The sequence below is a fragment of the Etheostoma spectabile genome, unplaced genomic scaffold (assembly GCF_008692095.1).
Source record: "Etheostoma spectabile isolate EspeVRDwgs_2016 unplaced genomic scaffold, UIUC_Espe_1.0 scaffold406, whole genome shotgun sequence".
Taxonomy (NCBI): Eukaryota; Metazoa; Chordata; class Actinopteri; order Perciformes; family Percidae; genus Etheostoma; species Etheostoma spectabile.
The window spans coordinates 491,143-497,376 of NW_022605605.1; the positions used below are offsets into that span (position 1 = coordinate 491,143).

General features: G+C 41.9%; 1 long non-coding RNA gene across 1 annotated transcript; it reads right to left on the reverse strand.

Moving 5' to 3' along the window:
* Positions 1-873: 873 nt before the first annotated feature.
* On the reverse strand, positions 874-2,265 carry LOC116686632 (uncharacterized). The gene is made up of 3 exons (XR_004331315.1): positions 2,165-2,265; positions 1,654-1,780; positions 874-960 (listed from the first exon to the last, which is right to left on the reverse strand). It is a non-coding gene; the product is annotated as an uncharacterized LOC116686632 (long non-coding RNA).
* Between the last annotated feature and the right edge of the window lie 3,969 nt (positions 2,266-6,234).

Consider the following 6,234-nt stretch of genomic DNA (forward strand, 5'->3'; position numbering starts at 1 on the left):
AAAATATACCACTTATTTTCTATTGGACTTTTGGAATAAAAAGATCACCCACCACTCATATATGGTAGGTTTACCTTTGGATGGAGTCAGGCTTGAGTTCCCAGTCTTTATTGCTAAGATAAGCTAACACACTGGAGAGTTGTTTTGATCCAAACAATAACTTCAGGAGAGAAATCTTAATAAGTGTTAATATTTAATCAGAGCAGGGGGTTGTTGTTAATAACAGATAGTATTCAGTAACTAGGAACAGAAAAGATGTAATGATGTTCAAATGGTTTCATATTTAATTTGTGTCATTTATTAAGATTTAAAAGTCAGTAAATGATTAGTTCGGTCAGCTAAGTGGGCCAGTTTATTCTGATTTTAACCCAATGTGAATGGTCCTACTCTCAGATAAGAAAACAAAGTGTCTCTGTCAGCCGAGACTCAAGGATAAAGAGTAGAGATGAATCAATGATAAGATTAGAGATGAATCAATGATCAGGAGATTAGAGATGAATCAATGATAGAGATTAGAGATTATCAATGATAGAGAATTAAGAGAACAATGTAGAGATGAGAAATGAATCAATGATAAAGATTAGAGAGTTATCAATGTAGAGATTAGAGATGAATCAAGGATAGAGAGTAGAGATGAATCAATGACTAGAGCTATAGATGAGCTGTAGGAAGCATCATGATGGTGTGTTAGAGTCACACCACCGGTCCTGGAGCTACGAAAGAATACTGATTGGACAAGGCCCGTCGTCAGTTTTCTCCTGTAGAGATAGGTAACCAATAGAACTGCTAGTTTAACTTTGTATTTAAAAGTGCAACAAAGAACAAGATTTTAATGTTTTTTTACCTTGGGCCAGGGGGTTTATCATGAGACAGTGCCTCCCCCCACCGGAGTGTTAGGCTCCCCCGATCCAGTTCTGTAGTTGAAATCTGGATCCATCAGACCACGAACCACGTACCCTCCTGGAGGGCGGGAAAGACTGGGTAACGTCAAAGTGAAATCAAGAGTACACTCATTAGGCCAGAAGAATGCTTACTTTCGACAATAACTCATGAGACCAAACCACATTCTAGGAAGGGTTAGTGAGCTATCAAGGAAACACGCTCTGCATATGATTTTGAAGTGATAAAACATAGATTTAGATGAAGAAAAGGGCAGTGAGAAGGGGACTGTGTGTCCCGTTAGTGACGACAGTTTTGAACCAACAGGACTCGTTAACCGTGTGTTAACTTGACATGAGGAAAACATGAGGACAACATGAGGGCAACATGAGGACAAATGAGGACAACAGGAGGGCAACAGGGGACAACATGAGGACAACATGAAGACAAAATGGGACAACATGGGAAGACAACATGAGGGTAAGATTGGTTAAAAACGTGCTTCAGAATAATCCTCCAGGGGCCACTGAACACTGTTACACGGTGAACAGTCTTGTGTTTTCTTTTAACTTCTTCTTCATGTCTTGTTTGAGGAGAACACCCCCCCACCCTACAAGATCTTCCGCTCATTCACAGCAGTCAATGTGCTGCTAAGGAACACGTGAAATACAGACAGAGTACAGCGCTTTACTTTTCACAGCTAGGTATGTATGAAGCATTCATGGACAAACGGCTGAGGACAAGTGACACACGTCTGTTAGATGAGAAGTTCACATTCAGAAGCAGGGCCTCCGATCCAGGAGGTTTTGTGGGTACCGGCACTTTGGTAATGAAAGTCTTTGGGAATGTATTCTGTGCTGAGTGGAGGAGGCCAGATTCCCTCCGCAGCGATTGCGAAGGTCTAATGGAGACATATCAGCAGGTGATAATGTCAGAAATACAAAACATAATCAATTAGTAACAGTCTTAGGACAGTTACACCGTCACACGGGACATGTCTATATTTTAATCAGTGGTGAGAAGTATTCAAATCCGGGACTGCAGTAGAACTCTAATACACTCTGTAAGAAGACTATTAGGTACAGTAAATAGTAAATATGGTACTAAGTTACTGGTTTAATACTTAACTAGCTTATGGTAAATAATGATGCGGACATACTTTTCAAATAGGACTAACTTAACAGAGTATTTTTTACAGTGTGGTTTATAATATTAAACTGCAGGAAAGTATAATAGTTGACTGTATTTAGCATGCATATGTTATGATAGATAGACACTGCTGTACCTCGCATCGAAGCCAGGTCTGTGACTGGTGGTAGAAAGCGAAACCGCGAGAGCCACCACGGAGTCCAACAGGAGGGGAAGGGGACGCAGGTTCCCTGTATGAAAAACCACCAGAACCAATCAGCCTACGTCTATATGGACAACTGTTCATTCCGGGGATTGTTTCCCTCTGCAGGCTGTGGAGAAGAGCTGGCAAGGCAGGACTCCGATCACGCAACCCAACGCAGTCCAGGCTCAGTCCTGACCTGGGCCCCACGTGGATTGGGATCACACAAGATCAATATATTATAATGACCCTTCATGTAAATATTACCAAAAATGCCAAAGTGAGATTATTAGTAGAAGAATTAACAGAACTGCGTGCAGTGACTTTAATGTGCTTCAACAACACTAAACCCAGGAAGTAACATAGCTCTTTACATCCTTAGCATCCATTATACGAGGGCATCTGTTATCTTTATGTGCTGTATATAGGGTTGGCCCTGGTCAGCCAAAAGATACAAACGAATTTCTTCAAAAGGGAAGGATGTAAATGTTTTAAAATGATTATTACTGGAACTACAGACCAAATTGCATTTTTATTTTGGGACAAAGTCCAGGCAATGAGCTGCCAGAACATTTTCCAGATTTATTTCTTCAGAGTTTTATTCTTACTTCTTTTACGTATGCAGCCAGCAGTCGCTGGACAGCAGGAAACACAGAAATCAAGAAGACTGAGGACATCGTGGAAATGTAGTTTTGTTAAAGGAAAAGTCAACACACTGCATGATGGGAAATTAATGAGTCGTTTATTATAAATCTTTTTAAATATCCATCTAGTTATAAGGTATTATAGATAAAGAATGGTTAATATCTGATTCGTGACCAGCCTTACTGAACCACAGAAGGAACAAAACGGGTAATTTGGATTATTTAAACCAATATTTTCTATTGGAGTAGTAGATCGAGAGCTTGCCTTCTGGCCAGCTAGAAAGAACAACACTAGTATTAAAAATTAAAATATGAATACTTTGCTGAGGTCGTTGACACGAAGGAGAAGATCAAGCTGATGGCTGTCACTGAAAAAATGTCACAGATATTGACGAATTATAATCAATAACTACAAATTATGTTCAGGGTGGACTGATTTACATCATTAATGATTCTCAATCTGCAGTCCAGTTGGATCCTTTACTCAACAGAAGGAACTCTTGGCAATCTAACATTAATAAAAATATAGAAACCAATCAGACTAAACAGTCAAGGATAATGATGAGAAAACAGGGAGAAGAAAGTCCTGAAAATAACATCAATCCGTCTTTGATCGGCCCCTGGTGGTTTGGTTGGAGGGAAGGAGAGTACCTTATCTACCTTGGAAAGGGGCGGGGGCTAATCATGATTGACAGTCTGCGGTGGTGCAGGCTGGGTATGGGATATTTCACCAATAGTTAAACAGGGTGAAAGGTCAGGATAGATGGTGTCTGGGCTTGTAATGACACTGGTTTAACTGCGTTGGGTTATTTTATGCACCAACACGGGACCGGATCTCATCATGATGATACCATTCATTCGGCTTGATGACAAACATTAATAAAAACGAGCTAGTTACTGATCAGAACCCCCTGCTCAGCTTCTACAATAACAAAATGAACACGTCCACGAGCAGAAGTTAATGTTGTAAACAGTTAAGCTGGCGACACTAAATCTTAATACTTGGAAAATAATCACAGTGGCAGTGGCTGGTGTACCGATACGGGAGAGACGTTAGGACAGACATTAGAACATTATAGGACGAAAGACAAATCAATTATACAAGAAAAGAAGGGGCTGAATTCAGATATGAATGAGCCATAAATACATTCACCTCTCCCCAGACGGGATAACAACAAGGGGAGAGTCTACTAGATAGAGTCTAAAGTCAAGTAGCAGGTCTCGGACCTAGAGTCTAAGTCAAGTCTCCTGAGCTAGAGTCTAAGTCAAGTCGCTGAGCTACGACGTCTAAGTCAAGTCTCTGTCTCTGAGCTAGAGTATAAGTCAAGTCTCAGGTCTCTGAGGCTTTTTGGACTTTTTACCCGTCATTATTGTGGTTATTAGATAGAAGCAACATACGGCCGGTCTCGTCAGCCTCCTGCAGATACAACCAAACCTAGGGGACGTTGAGCTCATTGACCTGAAAAGACTCCAGTAGAAGCCGGTGCTGCTTGTTTTTGTCTAATTTATGCATGTGACAGAATAACTTAGAGTAAAGCCATGGAAACAACGACATAAAAAAACTTTACCGCGGACAATTCACTCTGTAATGGAACAGCCAAATTGCCTCCACGGGAGTTTTGTTTGAGTTCAACAACAACGCGCCTTTCATACGTGTTGGGTGTCAGCACAATATCTGATTTGCATGTTTCAAACGTCACAAGCGATATCATATCCAATATCATGTAGACTTATCTAGTCATATCATATCATGTTGGCAAGAAAAAAACGGTATCCGTGTCCCTGCTGAAAACATGGACTGGTGGATGGTTCAGCTGAGGTGAGGAAGGTGGATTCTACAACCCACAAATAGGGGACAATGATAGAAGAACACTTTGAGGGTTTTAGGTGGACGGGGCACAAACAATACAGGACTTTCAACCAGGAGGACCGGGGTTTGGTCCCCTTTGATCCAATCTCCCATCCAAGAAACATAACTAAGTGGTTTGACTCTGCATAATGAACCAAATGAGGCCAGAGGGTCTGCTACGATCATATACGTGAGAGGGTTCAGGCTCATGAAAAGGTCAAGGGTTCGAGTCCGACACTGGGACTATCGCCTGAGGTCGGGAATTTGAGATATTTGCAAGAATAAAAGTGTTATCAGTTCTTCTGCTTCACATATTCTATTTAAATACCAAAAATTACTATTTGACATTTAACCAATTGTAAAGGAAACCATTTCAACAATTCCATAAAATCTCTAAGGTGTTGTTCCACTGATCAGTAACAGCTCGCCTCGCCTGACCCATTTGCGTCCTGTTTCCCGTGCGCAGATTGAATAAGACATCAGCGTGGTTGTCACCATAGATACGCGTGATGTGAAATTTTCAACGAGAATCAAAAAGCACGTCGGCTACTCGCAAGAAAGAAGAAAGGTTGTCTCAAAAGAAGCTGAAAGGAAGACAAAGAGTTTGGAATTCTCGGGGTTCAGGACGTCGACATGACGGCCCAAAAGGGTGAGTTAGTTTCCCGGTTAACAAGCTAACATGTGCATGTTAGCGGCCCCGTCGGTAATTACTACACGCTATAGGAAAGTACTGAACTTAGCACCATGATTACACACCAACATGGCGGCTGTGTACTGTTTGTTGTTTCAGAGCATTCACGTTTTACCAAAATGGCCGCCGCAGACGTTGGGGGGCGGTGTCCGACCGCGAGAGCTTGTTTGTTCTGAATGCTGGTTCGTTATAATCTTTATGAGTCATGGAGCGGCTTGTGGACGGGGATGAATTCCTGGGCAGCAGAGTGGGGGGGGGGGGGGGGGGACTGTCCACAAGGTGCAGGGAAGAAGACGGGGTGTAGCGGCGGTTTGATGCCGCTACTTGAAAAGCTAAATAAAAAATGTTTCTTTGATATTTATAGTCTTGTTTTTTTCTAAAGTAACAGTGGCAAGAGTGGAAACGATAAAGCGCTAATAGCCCTTATTATTAACAGTTGAAAAGTGAGGATAGAGCAGGAGGTTTTTTTAAAGTCCCGTTGTTCTGGACACACACTGCACTCTTGTTGCTAAAGACGCAGTGATCGACAAATCAGCAGTTTGCAGGTTCCACGTCACTTCGGTCCGCCCTTTCAGCTCGCGTGAACCTCGACTGAGGAGGACTAAAACAGTTCTGTAGCAGTCCCAGGACATTTTTTTTGTAAATGGAACCCAAAAAGGCGGAGTAGAGCCGAGGCGAGTAGAGTAGATTACCACGCAGTGGAATGGCAAACCGCCTAAGAGCCTGTAGAGGCTAGAAAGACCCGGAAAAGACCGCCGTAAAGACGAAAACGTCAGGATTTAAACGGAACCGAAAGTGAGTAAATCGCTTTTATGGTTCAAAAGTTATTAAACTATGAATC